At 33.5% G+C, this 26,295-nt stretch overlaps 1 pseudogene; it reads right to left on the bottom strand.

Annotated features, from left to right (window-relative positions):
- Nucleotides 1-1,194: 1,194 nt before the first annotated feature.
- On the bottom strand, nt 1,195-6,121 carry LOC100815738 (ervatamin-B-like; annotated as a pseudogene).
- Nucleotides 6,122-26,295: the final 20,174 nt, after the last annotated feature.

Below are 26,295 nucleotides of genomic sequence, written 5' to 3'. Positions count from 1 at the left end.
ATCTTCCCTAAACTTCTTCAACTTTTTCTAACACAAGTGCTCTGCCTTAGTCTAGTTTGATTATGTCTTGGTATCCAACTTGCTTTTGCTAGCATAATTGCTTTTTATTTTCACAAAATATAAATCTATTACTTGTTTGTTTGCCCTAGGTTCATAATCTGAACCCGTGATTTTTAATTTAAATTTCAGAAAATAAGTTCCAAAGATGAAAAGTCCCCACAAAAATAAAAGAAACTGTCACAAATTTATAAACCCATCTTCCCTAATCTTTTTCAGCTTCTTCTAACACAAGTGCTCTGCCTTAGTCTGGTTTAATCATCTCTTGGTATCCAACTTGCTTTTGCCAGCATAATTGGTTAGGTCCTCCCTCTCCATGGATTATTTATATAATTGTGGCCTCGTGGAGCAGCTTCACTAAGAAGGAGGCGTCCATCTTATAATGGTTCCCAGACAATATGAAATCTCAATAATCAATAACCCACATAAAATATTGAAACGAAATAATACAAATAATGAAACTAAAGACTTTTTGGATTAACAAAAAAAAACTATCAAAATTTGAAGCACTCATTATTGATTCTTGCTACATCAGAAACATTAATTTAACTCTACTTCAAAGATTTAATAATTTCTTGTAGGGATGCTAGGTACATGCTTTGAGAGGTTCTGATATCCAAAGGGACACCCATGTTGTTTCCAGATTCATTGATAAGAGAAGCACAAATAGAAAAACCTTGTCTAAGACAACCTTCATCAATTAAGCCATAAAAAAATATTTGGTCACTTGAATGTCAATTGGTTCTACTTGTGCAGCTCCAATCTCGATTTCATGTCACTGCCGGCATTCCACAACCTCCACACCGTAAATGCAGCAGCATTGACATTGCACAAATCATTGCATTTTCTCTTCATTTATTTTTCTCTGATTTGAAAAACATCCTCGTATTTGACAACCTCCACACCGTAAATGCAGCAGCATTAACACATAGGTTTAAATCAACCAAGTCTAACTCCAGATCATAAAGTAACATATTTCAATTTTGCGAGAAAGAAAGAACAACTCATTTATACTAGGTAGATATAATAATGTATGAAGTAATTTAGTGTATAAAAAATTAAAAATATTACAAGCAGCGATGACAATGCAAAAGAAAGTAAACTTGAAACACAAATTATGATTACAAGGATTAATTTCTAAGCAGTTGGGTACGAGGCATCCATGGCAATGCCACATAGGCCTTCTTGGGCATCTGTGCCTCGTTGCATTCTTATGTAACCTTCTTCACCCCATTGTGTGCCCCATGAATTCTTCACAATCCAATACTGAGTGCCATCATCAGTGCTACCATAACCAACTGCAGTAACGCCATGGTCTAGTTGAGTCCCACATTGTCCTGTGAAAACCCCACTTGAGTTGAACTGGAAAGCGGATCCTCCGACATCAATGGTAACTGACACGGGTTGGTTTGCAACAGCTTTCTGCAGTGCATCCTCACTGTTAGCAGGTACTGTTTCATATCCCTTTATTTGAGCTGCAGGAGAAGCCTCTTTGTTTGCGTCATAAGTTCCGTCAACTGCTGTGTAGGGGTAGTTTGCCTCACTGCTGATTCCACCGTTTTTATAATGAACTCAAACCCACCTTCCATGTAACCTCCATCACAACCATGATCCACGCTGTCGCAATCCACTAACTCTTGCTCCGAAAGGGACATTAACATACTTGTAGTTATTTGGTAGATACCTTCTGTTGTCGCAACCGTTGAAAATGCCCAGCAGTTACCTGTTAATTTACAGATTAACCAATATTAATTAATGCCATCATAACAGTGATATATATAAAAGAAAATAGTATCACTTTAATTTATGGTTAATTTTCTGTGTTAATCGAGGGAGTCTAGCTCAGTTGCTTGAGCAGGACACCTGAGTTGTTGTAAGCTCCCTGTTATCTGCCTTTGATTCTTACTGATAAAAGAAATTCTGTTACTTAATTACCACATTGGCCTTGGTCCTTCATTGCTTGACAGCTCCATTTTCCCTCCAATCCACTGCATTCGGAACACCAGTGTGTTGGACATTTTAGTGTAATTGATCTCTTTATTATGTTAAAATAAGAGTGCACCCTTGTTTTAATGTAACAATGAGATGTTCGGTTTAGGCAAATTTTGGAAGTTACATGGAAGTTACTAAACTTCCATCAACGGTTGGAAGTTACATGAAAGTTACTAAAACTTCCATCAACGGTTGGAAGTTACATGGAAGTTACTAAAACTTCCATCAACGACAGTTTTTAAAAAGAAATAACTTCCATCAACCGCCAAAAACCATCTGTTCTTTTAAATAATCATTCTGGTTCAGAAAACATAACGGGTGACAAAACATACAAGACCAAAACAAAACTCTTGAATTATAATCTTCTAATTTTATCCGATTGAACAATTTTGGTTGAACCCCGAAATTTGATTCAATCTGAAAGTGTTATACACGACTTCAGATTTATCCAGTATTATCTTGATTTTCAAATTAACCAACAAAAGATTGAATCAAAGCTTTCGAGAACACGAACGATAGTTCGAAGATGACAAGCAAGTTTGCGAAGTTAGACAAGTTTGAAGGGCAGGATTTCAGAAGATGGCAGAAGAAGATGCACTTTCTCTTGACAACATTGAAGGTGGTGTAAGTGCTGAGTACACCGATGCTGGTGTTTATGGAAGACGAAACTCTGGATCAAGCAAGGAAGCATTCGAAATGGGAGAACGACGATTACATTTGTCGTGGACACATTCTAAACGGTATGTCTGACTCTCTCTTTGATATTTATCAAAATGTAGAGTCTGCTAAGGAATTATGGGACTCTCTTGAATCCAAGTATATGGCAGAAGATGTTTCAAGTAACAAATTCTTAGTTAGTAATTTCTTTAATTACAAAATGATTGATTCGAGGCCTGTTATGGAACAATATAATGAACTGCTGCGGATTTTGGGTCAGTTTACTCAACATGATTTGAAAATGGATGAATCCATTGCAGTTTCATCTATAATTGATAAACTGCCTTCTTCTTGGAAAGGCTTCAAGCATACCTTGAAACATAAGAAGGAAGAGTTGACTCTGGTTCAACTCGGTAGTCATTTCATGATTGAGGAGCCGCTGAGGGCTCAGGAAATTGACAAAGTCAATGATAAAAACGTAGTAGGTTCCTCTTCTGTTAATATGGTAGAGGAAAGTGGAACAGTTAAGCAAAATTACAATGCTAAAGGTAACAAACGAAAATTTCAAGGAAATAAGAACAAAGGTCCAAACAAATAGACAAAATTGTCATGTTGGAAGTGTGGGAAACCTGGTCATTTAAAGAGGGATTGCCGGGTGTTCAAAGGAAAGAACAAGGCTGGTCCAAGTGGGTCTAATGATCCTGAAAAGCAACAAGGTCAGATTGTAGTGAATAATTTTAATTCAAATACGAATTCAAATTATGTATCACTAATATCTGATGCATTCTATGTGCAGGATGATGACGTTGCTTGGTGGTTTGATTCGGGAGCAACAAGCCTTGTGTGCAAAGATCGTCGTTGGTTCAAGGAATTTAGACCAATCGATGATGGCTCTATTGTGAAGATGGGCAATGTTGCAACTGAACCAATCCTAGGATTAGGTTGTGTGAATTTAGTTTTTACTTCCGGAAAAAGTTTGTATTTGGATAATGTCTTATTTGTACCTGGTATTCGTAAGAACTTATTGTCTGGTATGGTTTTAAATAATTGTGGTTTCAAGCAAGTACTTGAAAGTGACAAGTACATCTTGTCAAGACATGGTTCGTTTGTTGGATTTGGTTATCGTTGTAATGGAATGTTTAAATTAAACATTGATGTTCCTTTTGTTCATGAATCTGTTTGTATGGCCTCGTGTAGTTCTATAACTAATATGACAAAATCAGAAATTTGGCATGCTAGATTAGGACATGTTCATTACAAAAGAATAAAAGATATGTCAAAAACAAGTATGATTCCTCCTTTTGATATGAACATTGAAAAATGCAAAACTTGCATGTTGACCAAGATCACTAGGAAACCTTTTAAGGATTTTAAAAGTGAGACTAAAGTCTTAGACCTTATTCATAGTGATTTGTGTGATTTGCATGCTACTCCATCATTAGGTCATAAAAAATATCTTGTTACTTTTATTGATGATGCATCAAGGTATTGTTATGTATATTTATTAAATACAAAAGATGAAGCTCTTGATAAATTTAAAATTTATAAGAAAAAGGTAGAACTTCATCAAAATGGGCTAATCAAAACTCTTCGTACGGATAGGGGAGGTGAGTATTATGATCCGGTTTATTTTCAATCTACTGGAATAATACATCAAACTACAACTCCCTATACACCACAACAGAATGGTGTAACCGAAAGGAAGAATAGAACCTTGAAAGAAATAGTGAATTCCATGTTATCCTATTCAGGTTTAAGTGAAGGATTTTGGGGTAAGGCTATGTTGACAGCCTGTTACTTGTTGAACCGAATTCCTAACAAAAGGAATAAGGTTACCCCATATGAACTTTGGCTAAGGCATATAATCAAGTGTATAATGGGAAGTCTAGACACTTGGGTGTTAGACACAACATGGTTCGGGTGTTAATCATGCATGGTGTGATATCAGTGGAGTTTGTGAGAACTCAGCATAATTTGGCTGATCATTTAACCAAAGGGTTAAGTAGAGATCTCGTGAAAAGGTCAGCTGTGGGATTAGGATTAAAGTCCATCTGAAATCTCTTATGTTAAGATACCCAATTCCCATCTAATATGACATTAGGTGCTGAATTCAATGTGGAAAGCTTAACATGTAGAGATTGGAACACATCATCGAAAGTATCCCAAAAGGAATGTGTTCGGTTCTGTAAGTTAAGGAGTTTGAAGTATAACTTCTCAATGGTTCTTTTGAAAAATTGCATTTGCAGGTGCAAGAAAGAAAAGGACTACCTATATAAGCATGAAGTTTAGCCGCTTCAAGAAGCTGGGACTTGGCTTTGATATGCTTATGAAGGATAGGGACACAGGCTAGTAAACTAGTGTCGAGCAAGAGTAATGTTATAAACTATTGTGCAGATTATCTTCATGTATTCATTATGAATAGAAAGGGTTCAATCCTTAGTGACACCCTGATATTCGAATATTTGAAACGTGTAATCTGCTAAGATGAAATTCAATCGTCACGATATTTCATCTATGCAGTAGTTTTTTGTATGTTATGACTTTGGTGATTTGATCGGTAATTACACTAAAATAGGGGAGGTTTGTTGGACATTTTAGTATAATTGATCTCTTTATTATGTTAAAATAAGAGTGCACGCTTGTTTTAATGTAATAACGAGATGTTCGGTTTAGGAAAATTTTGGAAGTTACATGGAAGTTACTAAACTTCCATCAACGGTTGGAAGTTACATGGAAGTTACTAAAATTTCCATCAACGGTTGGAAGTTACATGGAAGTTACTAAAACTTCCATCAACGGCAGGTTTTAAAAAGAAATAACTTCCATCAACCGCCAAAAACCATTTGTTCTTTGATCATAAATAATCATTCTGGTTCAGAAAGCATAACGGGTGACAAAACATACAAGACCAAAACAAAACTCTTGAATTATAATCTTCTGATTTTATCCGATTGAACAATTTTGGTTGAACCCCGAAATTTGATTCAATCTGAAAGTGTTATACACGACTTCAGATTTATCTAGTATTATCTCGATTTTCAAATTAACCAACACAGTGATGTTTTCATATTTGAATGGTGTTTGCGAATGTGATCCCTTGTGTTTGTATCCATTATGGGAAGCCACAAATTCCTCGTTTGTTTGGTCAGTGAGGTGATTGATGCTAAGCTTGTAAGGTTTGTTCCCGGCAGCATTGAAGGATTCAATGAATTCAACATTGTCTTTGAATATCAGTAAACGTTTTTGCTTCTCAGCAGCATCCTTATATACTTTTCCATATTTTTTCGTCCATTGCTCATGTCTTTCGGACATGCATGGATGCCTCATGGAGGTTGCGGGACATTACTTGGGAAATGCAGATTGGGAGAAGGAGCACAAGAGCTAAAATGTGCTGCTTTTTGCCAATGGAAGCCATGTCTTTTCTTCACAATGTGTAACTCTTTATTAATTGTTTGTATATTGAGTTTTGTGTTTGGAATTAATGTGGTAATATGTATGCTCTGAATGCAATGTTTCGAATGGTATTTATAGGAGTGAGCAATTTTTGAACCAGAATTAGAATGAAGTTGCTTTCTAATGCATGGCCCTTGTTAATTACTTGTTATGTATATAAGTTGCTTTGTAGAATTTAGATCTCCACTCTGCTAGAAAACAAAATAGGGACTAACCAAGGTTAATTGGGATTTTGTTCCTAAATATTAGATATTTAATGGTTAAACATTCACGTTTGACTATCTATTTAGAAAAATTATTTATTAGTAAGATAAGTGAAATAAAACCAGAGAATAAGAAAAGGAATATATAGCAGACGTTACAAAATTTGACAATTAATTTAATAAGTATTTTTCAGAGAGAGAGAGAGGTGTCCCTGCCTCTGCGTCTCTGCGTTGATGCCTCATGCTGTACTATTATACTACCCGTCGAAGCAGTCTTCTATTATTCTACTAGTAATGTGTTGCATTTGAGCAATCAAACAAAGTTTTTTAACTTGCATATTTTATTAGATGCCACATATTGTATCATTAGACTATTATTAATGTGCTGTATTTTGAGGCTACATTTTGTCGTTCATTAAAGATTCTCATGTTTCGATTATATGCACGAGGGAAATGTTAGAATATCTCATTCTCAAATAAGAAAAATTTGATAATTATCCTATACATTATTAATGTCATCCTATCATAGCACGTTTAGTTTCTAACAGTCGTAATTAATTTATTAGGTAGTAAAGGATAAGGATATGATCTTCAATTTGAATAAATATTGCCGTATATTATACCTTTCAAAAAGAATAAAAATAGACTTGTCATCAATGTTGCTATATGTTATTGGAGTCTCTCCTTTCCGGTAAGGTTTTTATTTACCCTCAAAATTTGAACAAGTGAACATTTTCAAAAGATCTAACTTCAGTTTCACTTACATCAATAACTTATTGGTTTTAGAATCAATTTATATGCCCAAACATAAAGCTTTTTAAAAAAAATTAGCAAGACACTTGCAACATTACTTAAAACACTTTTTTCAACTTTTTTATCAAATAAAATTTATAGAGATCTCATTCCCTATTTAGTTAATATAATGTATTTGATATTAATCCTCATAATTAAAAATGCATTAAAGAGTATATTATTATTCAATTTATTGTTAGTTAAGTTGCTTATAACATGTGTGTAAAATGCAAGCTAACGTGTTTGCTTTTTTTATATATCTCTTTTATGTAATAAGATGTCAACTCACCAACTAAGGTGTTCATGACTCGTCTCATTCTAAGACCCGGCCTGATTAGAGGGAACTTTTGATGAATTTTAGTATAAAAAATGTATTGGATGTATGTTGAGGATGACTTCAGATTATTCTTCAAGTTTTCTGAACCAGGTCCAATCTCAATATATTTTTAATCAACTGTAAACTAATAATACAAGTTTTTGGCTTAATGAATAATGTTTTGTCTAACATGATATTATATTTATGTTGATTCTATTTATCCTAAAATATATATTGTAAATTATACTTAATTATAATCATATATTTACAATTTATTTATATATAATGTTAATATTAATATTTTATACCAACAAGTCAGGTTGACACTATTAATCATTTGTACGTATATTGAATTTTGTGTTTTGAAATGTGGTAATATGTATGATCTGAATGCAATATTTCGAATGGTAATTATAGGAGTGAGGAATTTCTTAACCAGAATCACAATTAAGTTGTTTTCTAATGCATGAGTGCGTTTTCAGATCTGAGACGTTCTTCTTTACTTCAATTTTTACATCTTTGAATCTTCTTTCCCAGATCAGACTTGTAATTGTCACTCAAGTTTTTTTTTCTTTTGGGGTATAATTTTAATCTTTTGTTGGTACATAAGCATTTCAATATTGGGTCGGTGATGGATCCGGTGGCGTGAATGTGTGAATTAATTAATGTCCTACCTTTCCCTTATTCCCATGTTTTTCATTCCTTGAATAGGAAGTTTTATTTTTTATTTGCTGGATTGGTGTTTGTTGAATTGGAGGCGGATTCACCCAATGATTTTTTCTACACAAATTTGAATGATGTTGAAATAACGAACTTGGATTGGTTTCTAGGAGTATTCATAAAGGATTTGCACTTTAAGCACTACTAAAAAAACACTTTTTTACGACATCATATTTACGACGGTCGTACAAAAATGTCTTAGTAGTGCTTAAAGTGCAAATCCCAACTGACGTCTGTTCCTCTCCCCACTCGCTAGCTGTTCCTCTTCTCTCCTCTTCCCATTACACTTTCTCCACCTTCTCCCTGGTGCCACCACCACTCCCAACTCCACATTCGTCCTCCGCCCCCATTCCCCTCTCCTCCAGTGAAACCTCAAAAAACCCTAACCTCCAAAAAACTCAAACCCCTGTCGCGATGCAATCTCCACCCCGTTGCTCCCATTCTTCACTTAGTTCAGACTCATGCACGTTATGATTACGCACACTCAGCTTGTTACCCTCTATTTTCTCCGTCGTGTGGCTATTCCAGCTAGAAGCCATCGACTTTGCCACCGTCTCCACCCGAAAGCTTGTGTCGGACTTCAACATTTTGAGAGAGTTATAAGAGTAGATTCCTTTTCGTATGGGAGTAGATTCCATTTAAAAGCTGCCTTCCTACTTTCTCTTCATTCAATCCTTTTTTCCCTCGGTTTCCTCCCAAAACTGACTAATTCCAAGACTATTCCTCCACCTTCTCACTACTTCTTGACATGCTCAAATTAAAACAAGAGTTCCACTACTGCAAATAGATATTTTCACTTCCTACAGATAACCCTATTCCACCACCTCTCTTTTCATCATCGCTTCAATTAACACTTCCTTTCGTTGTTTTTCTCTGATTTTTTTGGTGGTTGATGGCGTGGGCGAATAAGCGAGGTGACTCAAAAAATGCAGGGTTTATGAGAATGTTGGTGGTGGTGTTGTTGGTGTTGCTATCGGGGTTTTGGTGTGTTTCCGGTGTGAAAGAAGGGAAAAGAAATGCGTATGCAATGATGATGTACGTAGGTACACCAAGGGACTACGAATTCTACATAGCCATACGCGTGCTTCTCAAATCGTTGGCTACGCTCAACGCTGAAGTCGATCTTGTTGTCATTGCTTCCCTTGATGTTCCTCCTCGATGGATTCGAGCTCTGTAAGTCCCACTCCTTCACCATCATTTGCCACTTTATTTTTATTTACTTTTACTTTATTATTATTTGTAACCTGTGTTTTCATTTGGTTTCAGATATCTGTTGCTTTATTATTCACCCCGGAATTTGGTTGATTTTATTATTTTTGAAAAAGATGGAAAGAGATTTATTTAGTACTAATTAAGAACTTTGCCTTTATATTAGGACTTCCAACTATTCTTACAAACATTGATCATTTGACTTTCTCGTAGGATTTTATTAAAAGATGCTTATTGAAAAGGATGCTTATGATTTAAAAGAAAAATAATACTCATCCTAAAAAAAAGTTAGTATAAATTAACATATTTTATATTAAAAACATACTCTTTTTTTTTGCTTGTATTATTTTGTTTTTCTGGTTAAATAAATATTGTAGAAAGTTATGTGTTAGTTTTTGGTCTATCCCTTTGGATGCATTGAATTGTTAATTGAATGAGCAAGAAGAAAAAAACTATTGAGGTACAATTGATTTCTAGCATGTTCGGTTTTACGTTATTCACCAAGAGGTTAATTAGAAGGTATAGCTACTACGCCTTGGGCAAAATTGATAGTATAATTTTCCATGTTCTGGATGGGCAACCAAACTGGCACGCCACAGGCATCTTTAGCATTTAAAGAAGTTCATTCGTGATTGATTTATTTATGGTACTATCTTTAAATTGCCATGTCTGGGAAAGTTTGAGGGAGAAAACAAGTTACTCAAATGATTTGTTTTTTTTTTGGGGGGGAACAAATTACTCTAATGATTGCTTAAGAAAGAAAGTTTGAAAATAATTTTGACGTCTTTATTAGCTGTTTCTTGTTTGTTGTGACTCGTGAAGAAAGTTTCGGTTGAAAAATAGTTTTGTCTGTTAGGGAGTTTCTTCGGCTTTTAGGAACATATTACCATATGAAATTAAGCATGCTCTGAGTAATGTAAGAAATGGAAATACAAGTATTGGGGCACAAGGGAGTATTTTATATATTACTTACAGGTAACTCAGGAAATTAATTACAAACTTTGTCTTTATTTGGTTCTTCTCATGCTTGAAAGAAACATTTCTCTTACATTATTGTTGTTGTTACAAGGGAGTATTTTATATATTGCTTCTTGTGTCAAGGTTGCTGAGGTATGGAATTTAATGTTTCACTCACTGTTTATTTGGAGCCACTTTTTGGCACTCATATAAGAGTACAACTTTCCAGCCTTATGGTAAGCTTGTTTCTGCTAGAGCTGTCTCTGTTTTACAGGTGTTGATGTGAACTAGTGACTGTTTTACAGCCTTAGAGTCTACACAGATTTGTAATGCCTGGTATTTTCATTTAGTTTACTATCCGTGGAATTGCTTTGCTCAGCTAAGTAAATTAATGGAATTCTTGTCCTGTCTTTTGATGGTTGAAGGCAATTCAGCATGGTAAAGCTCTTGTGCGTGTAGCAATTAGTGAAGATTTCCTAATAATCGAATATATTCTACCTGAAATATTGAAGCTCTAAATTAAGCCATTACTTGATATATATATAAAATTTAATGTTTGTAGGTAAAGAAAAGAAGGTTTTACTTTGCTTTGACGTTGTTGTTGACAATTGGCGTTCATTGGCAGGATCAGGTAAGAATTTGTTGAGTATTGACTTATGCAGTTGATTATAGGTAGCTATGCTGAGTGAATGAAGTAATGTGGTGTTCATGGCTGAATTCTGATGCTTTAAAGGACTTGAGCTTTATTGAAGGTGTAAGAAATTTATTCTTGTAATGGATTTGGTAAGTTCCTTGATTCTATTCCAAAGAGCTATTTAAAGAGAAATTAAGCTAGGATGTGCATGAATATTCCCTTTTTTTTATTTTTGGTGACTCATATTCTTAGATCATCAACTATGATCATATATATGGACACAACTGGCATGGCATCTTCATGATAGTATAAAAGCCACATGGACTGTTTTAGTTGCTTTTAGAGAAAAATAATGGTACAGAAAGATCCATGTCATCTTTTTAACACTTAGAAATGTTTTTAAAGGAAGTTAGTTGCTTTTAAAGTTTAGAGAGAGGTTATGTAACTTAATGAGCAAGGTTCCGTTGTGGTTGATCAATGATCGGTATATATTTAAGGAATAAATTACCACTATCACCCTTTTCACAAACCTATTATTATTCATGCACACCCACACAGTAATTTCCTCTATATCTGTTTCTTCACTTTCTATCATTGTTCCCTCATTGACAGATTTCACTCTGTTGCATTTAGAATAAATTCTCAAATATATAAGATTGAGGACCCTCCTCGCACAAGCGCTGCATTTTGCACTACCAACAAAGGTATGTCTACCTACAACATCTTTCACTGTAGGCGTTTGATAAAACTTATTCCTACTATCAATTTTTTTCTTTCTTTCTATTTTACTGTTGTCATCTAAGAAGTGTGTCCCTTGCAATACAAAGGACTTGCAACCCATGACTGAGAATGCACACTACTAGAAAATAGGCCTTCTACATCGATTCTGAGAACCTTTCTACATCAGTTTTGATGCATGATTGTAGATAGGAGTCGTTGAAAATGCTAGGCCCTACAACATCGGTTGAAAGATCGTCTTAAAAGGGCATGGTTACCAAGACAGGCATCGTGTCAGACCCGTTTTAGAATCATGAGATTTCTACATCGGTTCTAAGATGCAACCGATGTAGAATGTGAGGTTTCTACATCGGTTCTGAGGTGCAACCGATGTAGAATGTGAGGTTTCTACATCGTTTGTGAGGTCCAACCGATGTAGAATTGTGAAGTTTCTACATCATTTATGAGATCCAACTGATGTAGAATGTAGAGTTTCTACATCGTTTTTGGTCTACAACTGATGTAGATGTAGAATGCTGATTTTTTTTTTTTGCCAAATTTAGCTAGTAACAGAGTCATTTTAGCATACATCTTCAAGCTCACACTAATTAACAAAATTCAACCATGCAAAACATCTATTTATCGCGGTAAAACAAGTAGACTTTCATTTTAATATTTATTAAAAAGTGAACTATGTTGTAATTGAACAATTCCATAAAACATATGGTTAAACTGCAGATCTCCGGAGTCAGGATAACGACAAAAATTAAGAATTGTACATACTTGGGTAAGAAAAACATCATGAATATGAGTATTACTCGCAATGTTATTAGGACTGAGATGTGAAAGCATACAATCGAAAATAACAAACTGGGACTCATACAAAATCTTGGGGGAAATTAGTAGCTAACCTTATACAATCATCAAGTTTGCATTCCTCAGCATATAGACTATCAACTTCAGCCTATATAGAACCAAGCTGTCAGAGTTGGACCAAATGACTAGCATACTGCAACATTAAAAGATGGAGCTAAAATCCTACCCAACATGCATTTTAAACTAAAAATTATAATCAATTACATCGGTCCAAAGCTCAGGAACAACTTGCTATGATATCTGCGTAGCTATATAAAATCCAAGATTCCTATAAGTATAACCCATGGTTTGAAAAGAAGCAAGTGATGCTTACTATTAACTTGGTCTTCCAGTTCTCGAGGTCCAAGGCCATCACATCCCCTGCTCATAAGGCACATCGATTATCATCATATCATATATATCAAAATTAAAAGCCACAAAGTAACAAAAAAAAAAAAGAATAGATATTTACTTCCACTTTATATGATTGTTTTATGTTTTTGATCACTTGGATCTTGTCCGATGTTCTTAACAATCCTGTCTAAGAGATAAAAAGATGGCAGTTTTTTATCACTTGGAACCTGGAAATTGATGAACTCATTTCAATTAAAAGACACAAAACATAGACATAATGAGAGAAATAAAAAGACACAAAACAATATGTTTTTGTTCTTTTAAGGTACAGAGCCAATGAAATGAGATGAAAAAAACATTGGGTATAATATAATGTAAATCATAGTCTATTAGGCCAGTTAGCCATATGACTTGCTTGTAGTAATAAAAAAATAAAATAAAATAAACATTGTATTTGTAAATGATTAACATGTTAAATCAAATTGACAGATAAGAAAGATTGATAGCCAAAATAAAAACCAAAGCATTACCTTTTGTTATCGGTGCCTACTTTTCACCCAATCTAAACGAACAAAGTTAACAATAAACATATAACACAACAAAAAATTGGGTTATAAATATAAGTGTACTCAGCATCATTTCATGAATAGGCAGGGGAATTGCAAATGACAGAATAGAATGAGACCAAGTAAAAAAAATTTCTACTACAATTATTAAATAAATGAATAAATAACGATTTAAAACAAATTAAAAACTAAAAACTAACTAAATAATTAATATACTAATATTATTATAAATATGACAAAATATTAAAATAAAAATCACCAATCACAATTTCTCTTTTTAATTTTCATAAACAAAATTTTAAGTTTTATAAATTTGAAAAAAATTAAGTGACACAAAAAACACCTTAGACCTATCGATAATTTTAAACATTAAAATATTTAACAATCAAAACATGATTAAAATACAAATTAAGGTGTTAAAATAAAATCATGATATAAACCAAAAAAGAAATTCATCATTCACATGTATAAATAAGTATAAGTATATAAAAAAAAATATTAACATAAAAGAAATTACTAACACATAAAACTATAAATTTATTTAATTAAATTATATTTTTAGTGAAAAGGAAGAAAATAAAATTAAATAAATTTAATAGCAACAAATAATTATAATTTGATTTGTGTAGGAGTTAATATTTATATTATTTTCTGTGAAGAAACACATAAAAAAACTATTTAATTTGAAGTAACATGGAGAAAAAAAAATGCACATTTTATGTTTTTGACTAAGGAGTAGCAAGTGCTGGCAATGCATACCAAAAACTCAGAATATGTTTTTAAATAAGCAGGTCACTACTGTAGTTTAAGAAAGCATACATTATGTAAAAAAAATTATACTTTTAACTAATTAAAAATTATCATTGATATGATTTTTAATTATTATACAAATTAATAAATTTACATGTTTGTCAGTGATTGAATTATACTGCATATATCATTTATTCTTTATAAAATTTATATAATTGTTATAAACAAGAAATAGATTACAATTTATAAGTGGCAATCCAGGTTCTGCATAAATACTATGGTGTACAAAATACAATGTACTTGTGAATAAGGCATATCTCGTATGAATCCTGCTGGTTAGTGAAATCCCATAATGCATCGGAATGCAGGTAAGATAACTAACATTTAGATTCCAGGGGGCAATTTGTGTAGAAAAAGAATGAGTGAACAATTTTATAGGTGTAAAGAAATGTAAGTTAATATTCTCCTTGATAAAGCTTGTAAGTGGAAACACTCTATGGTTTGTGGTATCTTGGAGACATATTTCACACAATTAACACTCTATGGATTCCCATGAAAATACCTTGAGACTTGAACAATGAGGGATTGCAGGTTAATTGTGTTGAGTCCTGTATTGGTGTCTACTGTGAAGCTATAGGGCAAGAGTGCTGAAGTTTTCAATTTCTCCCATTTTTAGGAAATTTAGCAACTTTTAGTTTGACTATAGATTTTCTTTTAGAAAAGTCTGCATAGGTTGTTAATAGACAAACACATTAAGTCTGCATAGTTTGACTGGCTGTGAAGCTATACGATGAGCACAAAATACTCATGGCACCCATTCTTTGCTTGATTTCTTTTCTAATCTGTCCATTACTAAGGAAATTAAATCTTGATGAATTCTTAATATACGTGGAGCACTTAGCTTCCCTTGGGTAAGGTTTTGGAGACTAGAACCTTCACATGGATGCAAATAGAAACTGCATCCGCAAAGGTTATCCAAAAAAGATCTGTATCAAGTTTATTATATAAATTTTTTATCCATCAGAATTGACATCGAGAGAATTTACAAAAATTCACGCATATGATTCAACTAACAAAATTAGATAATCTTAATAAGAAAAATGGTATACAATTACTATTCACTAACCCAAGAGAAATGATAATTATAAAGAATTCCAGAGTTATAAAATTTTCATCAAGGTCAGTGACTCATATCCATTGGTAAATGTTCCACCCTCTCTCAAAAAGTAAGAAAACAAAAATATATAGATAGATGATACGAAAAATACATGGAACCGAACAACAGGTAGCACTGGATAAATATTAGCAGCAAACTACTATAACTTAAAACAAAATCGCAACTACTTAATTGATTTGTGTTATAAACTACTATGTTCAGTATCATCATATTTGTTTATGGGATGTGTATAAAATACTATCATATATATGATTATCCACAATCATGTTCAAACATTAGAATAAGCCTACGATAAGAAAAAAAGGAGATTAAAAAAGAAAGAAAGAAAGAATGAAATCAGCCAACCAAGTTCTTAATAAATGCAATTGCCATGACCCACAAACAAGTTTTCTTCCTTGCTACTACAAGCATGGGTTCCACCAAACAATGAGAGTGTACAGGAAGGCAAAACGTTAATTACTTCATATTTTCTCTAGAAGCTAGGTAACCGATTATTCAATACAGAGTCCAAACACCACCAGGGGAAGTCTTTTTCATCCACAGTTCCATCTAAATCAGACATTTTTTTTCTCCACGGACCTCCATGGGTTCCCTCGGTAATAATGGAAGGAGGGGAAACATCTGAGAATTCGAATGGAGGATAAACCATCATCTCAGTCTCAGAACTTCCATCAAGCTCAGTTCTTGAATGTGTAACACTTCCAGCTAGTAACTTATCATTTTCTAAAAACTAAAAACTTATCATTTTCTAGTATCTAGACTAAAACTTAAAATTAAAATAACTTTACAGACTAAGTAAATAATTTAACTAAAAATGGAAATGCTAATAAGGAATTAATTACCTTAGAATTCCAAGAGCGGCTTGAAAGATCCCAGCAAAGAATGTTGAAGTTAAACCTAATTGAAGAAAATGATGAGGTTGTTCACTGGGAGACACTTCCTCTGTGAGCATGGATCCCAGCACTAGGGAAGCAATAGAAACATGTCCTACTGCAAGATCCATTGAGCTTCCAAGAACAACATACACAGGGGGGGCAAGGTTAGCATAACTGATTCCCTGAATGACAAGATACACAATTGAAGAAGAAAACCAAGTGGAGAGGACATTAATAATTTTTCTTGTCTAAGAAATAAATTGAACCTGAGGCAAGATTTTGAATTGTAGGTGTTTTTTTTCAGCAAACACAAACATCTAGTAATATAAATGTACTTCGGGATCTAAATAGTGGTCATCCCACTACTGCTATCCCACTATAGCATTTTTGGAGTCATGTAATCAAGCCATGTAAAAGAAATTAAAATGGCTTTAACTCTTAAGAGTACAGTAAAAAAAATCAAAATAATTCTTGTGCTCACTCTATACATTGTTTAGCACACTTTCACTTCATATATTCCAATCAGCATATACACAAACTATAACTACCCAAAGGCATGTGCACTACATTGACCTAAATAATTTGGGACAATGAAGAATTATCCAACGTGTTGGCCAGGGGTCAAAGGCATGTGCACTACAGAGATTTATATATAATTTAGCAGAGGAGATAATTTAATTACGCAGATTGCAGAGCAATTTTCTTAATTTCTCCTTCATAGTGGCTAGTACTCAAATAAGATAACCCAAATTGGAAATGCAACAAAAATCCCTTTCTTAAGCAATAAAAGAAATTAAAATCAATTAGAGGAGCTACATGAGATGCATGAAAGAGAAATCCAATCTCATATCCAGAATTTGGATAGAGGAATTTTATTAATATTATTAGGAATTTAAGGGTGATTGAGTTCGGTAAGAGATCATGTCACTCACATGATAGAGTACAAAATACACTTAGGTTATCATATGATTAATTGAGAACACGAGCAACCACCAGGTACTTAGCTTGGAATTTGTTCTCCCAGTCATTGAGAACGTCTATCGCCTTATCAGAGAGGTCGTCGAGGGAGGGGGGGATGTCGTCGTCGTTCTTGCTCATCTTCGCCAGGGCTCTGCTGGTGTCTTTGCCGGCGAACATGGCATAGGGGCCGCCGGGGCCGTAAAAGGATTTTCCAGTGCTGGCGTCGTTGACGCGACCCACTCCCTGCTGGTCATCGAACCACTTCACCTTCCTCGTTACCCTCTGCTTCTCACTCTCACGACACAGCTGACAACCACAACGGGGTAGCCTACGGCACGGTGATACTGCAACAACATTGATGTGGCACAGGGGATGTCAGCTTCGAGGTCCTTCGAGTTCTGAGCTTCGCGGCGTCGCGCGCAGGATGCATGCGAAAACCTAATCAAAAAAGCTTTTTATTTTTTAAAAAATGAACAAAGGCGGTTTCTATTTACACCCGTTGTAGAAATAAGTCCTACAAAGACGAGTCTCGAAGACCGTCCTAATTATCTTACCGCTATTTACAAAAATGCCACTAAGGGACATTCTAAGACGGTTCCTGGGAACCGCCTTAGAATGTGCGTCATAAAAACAACTTTTTTTAGTAGTGGCAGCACGCACTCTGCTTCCCCAGGTTTATGTTATCTTTAAAAATAATCAAGTCAGATGTTTTAATTCCCGGATAGCAGCGAGTCCAAAAACACTATAGCAGGATAGCAGAACAACAACTATTTTTTATTTATTTTTCTGTATTTTAAATAATGCATACTATATATATTTACAAATTATTAAATGATAAAAATTACTCAAAATTAATGACATTTATATGGTCAGAAGGCTCTTTTTGAAGCAATACATAGCTCTGCTCACGACCCTAATTATTCAGCCCGCTATATGGTTTGCTATGACCGCATCAGGAAAATAATACCAGCCTGTTGAGACTAACCCTATCATATGTAGATACTGTCTTTTCTTCCTGGTTTTGATTATCCTGGAATATGAGGCTATATTGCTATTATTCTTGGTTAAGAACATTGTATAAAATGTGTTCTTAGGGCTTTGATTGGCACAAGAAAGAAGCTGGCTTCCATCTTCAAGTTCAGAAACTTACAGAGGTATCTCTCTTGTGCATTACTGTTTACTATAGACAATACAATTGCAAACCATTTGTTGGTAAATCTGTGGTTCTCAAAATTTAGAACCTTTTTCCTTTTAGAGCCAATTTTGGTACCCGATAATTTAATAAGAAACAGATGACAGAGGCGTGTCCTGTATGCCAACATTGTTGCATCCTTTATCCATAGTCTGTAGCCCCTGCTTTGTTAGATAATTAGGAATAACACCCCTTTTCATTGGTATTTACCTGTTTACCCCTTTTAGAACCCGAAATTTAACAAACTTTTTTGTTACTTTGTAACCATGTTTCTTAGTTTCTACTAATTGGATTTCAATAATTGAGGTATTTGCTTGAGTAGCATAGGAGATAGAAATTTAAGCTGTATGAATCTGTGTAAAGATTAAGTGCAATAATATGGACTAAAGTGACTGATATTGTTCAGTAATTTTAGGTACTTACTCTTATAATTATTTTGGTGGTTTTGGATCTGGTATATATTTAACCTTAGTCAATTCATATATTTAGAAATTTTGTTAATGAAACTTGGTGGTTAACCAATCAGTTGCTGAATGTTTGAATGTTTGAATGAATCTTATGTGTGATTTGAAGTATATTATTGATGGCATATTGGATCTTGGGCCCAATCTAGATCATTGGCCTGAACAGAACAAGGAACAATTGCCAGATCATTGAGAAATGATTTATTAAGATATTTAATATTTTCAAATACATCATGTGTTATGCAGGCTACATTGGTGGTTAACCAATCAGTTGCTGAATGAAAAGGCAGTTTTGAGCCTAAAAGGGGTAAGAATTGCTTCTTTTTTATTATGTACTGCATTCACTCTCTGTATTTAACCTTAGTTGTCCCACCGGCCCCCTCCCTCTCATGTTTTGATTTTTTTTATTGGTAACTAAATCTTAATATACATTGTTTCACAGGAGCTAGAGTTTAGAACAAAAAATATATATTATGGAAAGCCATTTGAGTTCTTTAGCCAAGGAGGTAATAACTTGTCCAAGTACTCTGTTCTCTCATATGTTATTATAGTTTTCTTAATTAATGACCTTAAATTTCATACAGTATATTAGCTATTCTTAGCGCCTAATTTTGACTCCAAAAAATAAAAAAATGTAGAGTATAATAAAGTTCTTGTCCATCTTTTAAAATAAAAATCCCCAAGTCCCAACAAATCTTTTTTTGGTGTCCAAAACTCCCCAATAGTGTTTAGGTTTAAGGTACCTTTCTGTTTGATGGTGATTACGGATTTGATTGGAAAATAAAAATGATTGATTGCTTGATTGGATGAAATAAAGGTGGTTTTTAAATGAGGTCAAGGGGAGTTTGGTAGCAGTATCCGTGAGCCTCTCCTCTACAGCCATAAATCTTTATGGATTTAGAATAGAAATTGTTTCCCCTCTGACCTTTACATAAGGGCATATTAGTTCTATACCAACTAATTCTATGTCAATGGCAATGGATAAGCAGAAGGACTTGTGAATTTGCACGCATATAAGTTGTGTCTTGTGAAAACTGGAAATAAGCATACACATGTGTCCTTATATATAAAAGGTAGAGATAACATGTTGTGCTAATATGCAACTTCAACTGGTATAAGAGAAGGAGAAAACTATTGAGAATAACTATGAAATCATATTGGCATCCATTTCATTAGCACATGCACATACAAGGTCATATTAGGTTGATGAATGCTTAATTATTTTGGCTTTCTGTGCAACATTTACATACATAGATAATATAGATAATATTATTGCATATTATATAATTATATTTGTTGGTTATTACAAATATAGATAATATTGTAATTATAAATACAGCTTTTCATATTATATAATTATATTTATTGATTATTAGTAATATAGATAATATTGTAATTATAAATATTGATTTTCATATTATATAATAATATTGTAAATATAAATATTGATTATTAATTAACCTAAAATTTAATTGCAGGATATTCAACATTTAACATCGGTGCTGACGTAAGCACTGATGTTGAAACAACATGCAACATTGGCACCGATGTTGAAACACATATTTATTACATCGTGCCAGTTACTATGTCATGCGTGACGTCACCACCGATGTAGAAAACACGTTTTCGAAGTCATTGCTGATGTCATCCCCGTATTTGAAAGGCACCCTTCTACATCGGTGGTTTGGTTGGCACCGATGTAGAAATCAGTGTAATTCTACAACGATCGATTGTTGACCGTTGTTGAAAGTTTTTACTTTCAACTACATTAGTATCAACAATGGTTGAGCACAGATGTAGAATACCCATTTCGACCTATGTAGAATAGTAGTTTTCTAGTCGCGAAGCATTGAGCTTATTGATAAGAGAATGCCCAGGCTTCTGCAAAAAGGGGTATCTATTCGGATCCTGATAACAACAATGAATTATGGGACTCTCAAATCGATCTCAATCCAAAAATAAAACAAAAAAAGGAAGGTTTGGATAGAAAAGGTTCCTCTCAAATTGATCTCAATCCAACACGCCAGAGCCACCACGAGGACCAATGAGGGTTCTAACATTGTTGTTCTTCTTCTTGTTGGTATGTGCGGGTGTTGACGTCAAAAGGTTCAAGCTTTGGGAGTAGAATTGGACTTGGTGTCATGGTGGCGGTGGCAATTGTGGCAAAGATTGGGATTTCGGGTTTTGGGGGAAGGTTTTTTTGATAAATTCTAGAACACGAATAGAGAGAAAAAAAATAATAATAAAATTTTAATTTAATGTGGTGTAGATATTCTTGTTGTAATCTTACACTAATTTCAAAAAATATTATATACTGTTGGAATAACCATGAATGTAGAAAGGAAGTTGAATAGATTCTTTAAGATTTTACCAATTATTTCCTAGATTCAATTAAAATTAACCCTTATTTACAAATCAAGGTTTTCTGAAAAGGCTTGTTGAAGAAAGATCAACAACACGTAAAATCAATATATTCAAAAATCTTAAAAAACAAACTTTTATGGCCTTTCACATCAATTCATTACCATGATTGATTCACAAAACTAAGGTTAGAGAAAGAGAGAATCACACACAGAATTTATACTGGTTTATTATTCAAGAGGACCTACATCTCGTTGTTCTAAAATCCTTTGAAACTTCCACTATTAGAGAATCAAATACAAACATTATGCACATGCAATTTTCTAAAATTTTACTTTTTCCTTGAACCCTACAAGAGAAGAACCAAAACCTTGTTGAACCCTACAACAAGAAATTCCATGAATTGAAACCCTGTCAAATCATAAATCCCTTGGTAACCCTAACCAAGATTAAGAAAGTATAAAGAAATCATAATTAGATTGAATACACCTTCATGAACATATCCCAACATCTTCAACATCTTCCTTTGATTATCAACTCATGATGAAGAATTAATGAATCTTGATCAACTTGAATCTCTTGAAGAAATACAAAGTAATTCCCTTAGATGACTCTTAGAAAGTGTTTTCCAAAAGATAAGATTGCATCAAGAGTCACTGATGAGAAAGAACAAGTGAGGGTATTTATAATTTTAATAACTAAAGCTAATTTAATTGATTATCAAATATAGTAATCAATTTATTTGTTCAAATTTGTCTTTGTTCTACATTTCCAAAACCGTGGTAATCGATTACAAAATATGGTAATCGATTATCTCGTTCATAGAGAGCATCTCAAGCTTTTGTGGTTCTGGAATAATCGATTGTCCAATGTGGTAATTGATTATTTCGACACACGGAGAGCTCCTAAAGTTTTCATATGCAATCTAATTGATTAGTAAATATGATAATCGATTATCTCGAGCCACAGAGTCTTCCTTCTACTAAAACTGGCTTATGTAATCGATTATTAAAATTGGTAATCAATTAATTCGATGATTCTTATCAAATTTCAAGTAGAAATGAGTTTTATTGTTTATTTTAACACTTTGTAATTGATTGCTAAACTTTGTAATTAATTACATTATGTTAAACTCATTGCTTCTAAGAAACTTTGAGATCAATTTATTAACTACCATTTTTTATTTCTACTAAGCATAGATATAAGAAAACTAAGACTAAATCACTCATCATGCCTAGTCTAAAAAATATCTAATACAAATGTCACATCTTTTAAAATTTATTTGTCATTGTAAAATGATTAAAAATAAAAAATCAAAGACTAATCTTCAAGTCTTCAATCTTTAATTCAACATCCACTACCTTTGTTTCTCACTGTGGAAAAAATGTTTTTGTTTCTCACCTTAGACATTAATATTGTCTTTTTTTTTACACTCTCCCAATTCTTTTATCATTAGTCATTCATCCTAGATTTGGTAAAAGTAGGTCAGCCAATTTGTCGGTGAACAACTGCTTAGCCTGTGTAAAACTTGACTTCTTTATACTTAAGCCATGCCTATAGGAGGAATTGTTTTTTTGTTACAACATATACCATGAAGTTACCTTCTTGACATTTTTTGAACGTTTATAAGATTTTCAATAAAACTGAAATCAGGTATTTTATAGATTAATTAGTTACAACTTTTCATATTATCACCCTCAAGTCTAAGTTGAATTATGAAATAAACATTTTACGAATTTATACAAAACATAAACAAGGAAAACGATAAAAAAAGACTCAGATTTATTGATGGTCTAGTATACGCATACCTATTTTCTTCAATACTTTTATGTGACAATGAGGGTCAAATTGCAAATAATTTAAGTTTTTTTTAAGAATTTAAAATAGGCATAGTGATTAGTTATGAAATTAAAACTTAGATATATAGGTTGTTTCGTAATACCTTACACTACTAAAAAATAGGGTTTCAACATTGGTTAATAACCAATGTTTAAAGTAATACCGTTAACATCAATTTCTCAAAACCGATGTTAATATAAAATTATAACATCAGTTATTGAAATAACCTATGTTATATAATAGGAATTATAAAAAAAAAGTAATATATCTTCGTATTTGTTAAAAACCGATGTTGCTGGTCATAAAACAACATCAGTTTTTAAAAACCGATGTTGCTAGTAATAAAACAACATTAATCGATGCTGTTTTATTGCCAGCAATATCGGTTTTTAATAAAAACCGATGTTGTTTATGAAGCTCGACATCAGTTTTTGAAAGAACCGATGTTATTATAACATACAACATTAGTTTGTTTGTTAAAAGATTAAGATTAAAAAGATAAGTGATAACCTGCTAAAAATCTTCTTTTTTGATATTTTCTCGATCTTTTTCTCTTTTAATCTATCATTTTCATATCTGAAAGTCATAAATAATAAAAATATCAATTCTTATCATTTAAGCCAAAAATAATTGTTAAATAAATATTTTTAAAGATATTTCAATATATTTTTATTATAAAAAATAGCTCATGTTATATTTAGCAGTTGTAGCAGGCTAAGAACATTTTTTCTCCTCACGTGTGCTTAACAAATATCCAACTTGGCTTCCTATTGATAACGTACAAGCCTTGATATATACTAAAAATTGGTTACTAGTATTTGATATGCAGGGTAAATAATATGTAATAATTATTGTCTTTTAATCACTTAACTTGACTTTATTCTAATATTTATTATTATTTCGAGTTTTAGGAATAGAAGATGAAGATATGGAGATGGAGAAAACTCAAGTTACTTCAAATATGGAATCATTTGTTGTTGGAGATGAATAAATTTCATATTTTAGATTTATTGCTTGGATTTTCTTTTGTTAAGACATTATTTATTTTATTGATGTAATTGACTAATTATTGAGATTTTATTTACATTTGTATTGAACTTAATTTGATTGTATTATATTTTTATTAAAATTAAAATTCTTTTAAAACTAGGCCCGCGGACCGGCCCGTTTGACCCGCGGGGCGGGGGCAGACCAATTTATTTGGTCCGTATAAGAAGCGGGGCGGATTGGCCCGGTCCGCTACCAATGCGGGCTTATGCGGGCGGGCCTTACGCGGGGTGGGTCGGCCCGCTTACCCAGCCGTAGCTGCAAGTGCCCATTTCGACATCAAATCAAACTTAAATTGTCTCCACCGCTCCCCCACAGTCTTAACTCAAATCAGATGCTTTAGAGATATCAAATTCATCTTGACAAATGGAAAATTTCACTTTATTGTTACTAAATTAAAATTTGATTGTTAATAAACAAAATGCAACATTTAACTAAAATACCTTAATATCCTCCCATATCAAATCCTTCTGAGCAGCAGGGACTTGTTTCTAATTCTCAAATGTCACATCCACCTTATCACGAGCGATGATCCCCAAATATGTTCTTAACTTTTTTCTGTGGGGACCGTCGGCTTTCTTGGTCGTAGGATCTACATGGACTAGAGGTCTCTCTGCCCCAACTGGTCTAGTTGCCAATGATCTTAGACGTGTGGCTTTTCTTGTCTGCTTCAAGGTAGATGACGACTGTGATGCTGCACTAGTAGGAGGAGGAGGAGGAGGAGAGCTGGGTGGTGTAGCCATTTACCTGTAAAGAAAAAAAACATTAGGTAATTAACCTTATCACAAAACTGAATAACATATGTATATGAATGGACTGAAATGAAGTACATAATAAAAAAATTACATTAGACGATATTAATTAATTTTCCTTTATCATGATCATTACGATTAACATGAACGTCGTCAGCTTCTTCTTCTCCAACGATGTTAGGCGATATTTGTGTGGACAAAGGACTAATATAAGTAATAATGTATGAATCATCATCTTCAACATTAACTCTAATTGTTTTCCTGTGTAGAACCACTGACCACCTTTCATCACAAGGGTCTTGAACATAAAATATTTGTTTAGCTTGTTCTGCCATGATGAAAAGGTTATTCTAGTAAGTGAGTTTCTTTAGATCTACCAACGTAAATCCTACATCATCAGTCCACACACTGGTATTGCTGTCAACCAATTTACATTTGAAAACACAGACAGTAAATTTGACATAGTTAAGCTCCCAAATTTCTTCAATGAAACCAAAGTAAGGGATGAAAGCTACACTGGGATTGTCATCATGTACACTAGCGAAGTGTTGTGATTCAACCCTTAGGGTAACCCTACTATTTTGCATTGTACTTTTCTCGTCTTGTGCTTTTGTGTAAAAGGAATACTTGCTTATATCGTATCCTTGCCAAGTTATAACATTTCTTTTAGGCCCATCTGCTAGCTTTCTTAACGTTTTAGAAGCATTATCATCAACAAAGATTGTATCTTTAAACCAATGTAAGAAAGTGTTGTTATGCTCTTTCAAGACCCTGTTCTTCGACATTTTTGTATTACTTTCTTCCACTAAACCTTCATGGCAAAGTATGTAAGACAAAACTTCATTACTGTTATTCAACACATACAAATGAGCTTGTTGCAAATCTTCTACACTTGGAGTGATAACATGCAGTCCTCTTGAACCCTTACCTCCCACTCTTTCGTCATGCCGAGACTCGGGAAAGCCAACAGGTTTATCAAGGACTTTGCTACATATGACATTGAAAAATAAGCACAGTCGAGTTATGGCAAGCCTGACTTTGTTAGGCAAAATGTCTCATATGGCCACGACTAACAATTGTTGCATCCATACGTGACAATCATGAGACTTTAAGCCTACCAACTTAAGGTCTTTCAACTGCACAAGGCTCTTAATATTTGAAGAGTATCCTTGTGGGACTTTGACTCGGCGCAGACACTAACAAAAATTGATCTCTTTTCTAGACAAAGTATGACAAGCTAGAGGCAAATATATTTTTCTGGACAAAGTATGACAAAGCCAGTGATTCGTGCACTCTCTGTTACAAAATTGAAACCAAAGCCAAAGATTGAAGTTATGAGAAGACATTTGAAGAAATTAGTCTAAGATCACAGGTAACTTTTTAAACTCCCTACTCA

This window comes from Glycine max, chromosome 12 (assembly GCF_000004515.6).
Source record: "Glycine max cultivar Williams 82 chromosome 12, Glycine_max_v4.0, whole genome shotgun sequence".
NCBI classification, from domain to species: Eukaryota; Viridiplantae; Streptophyta; class Magnoliopsida; order Fabales; family Fabaceae; genus Glycine; species Glycine max.
The sequence above is the reverse complement of the archived record's forward strand: the minus strand, read 5'-3'. Positions and strand labels throughout refer to the sequence as shown.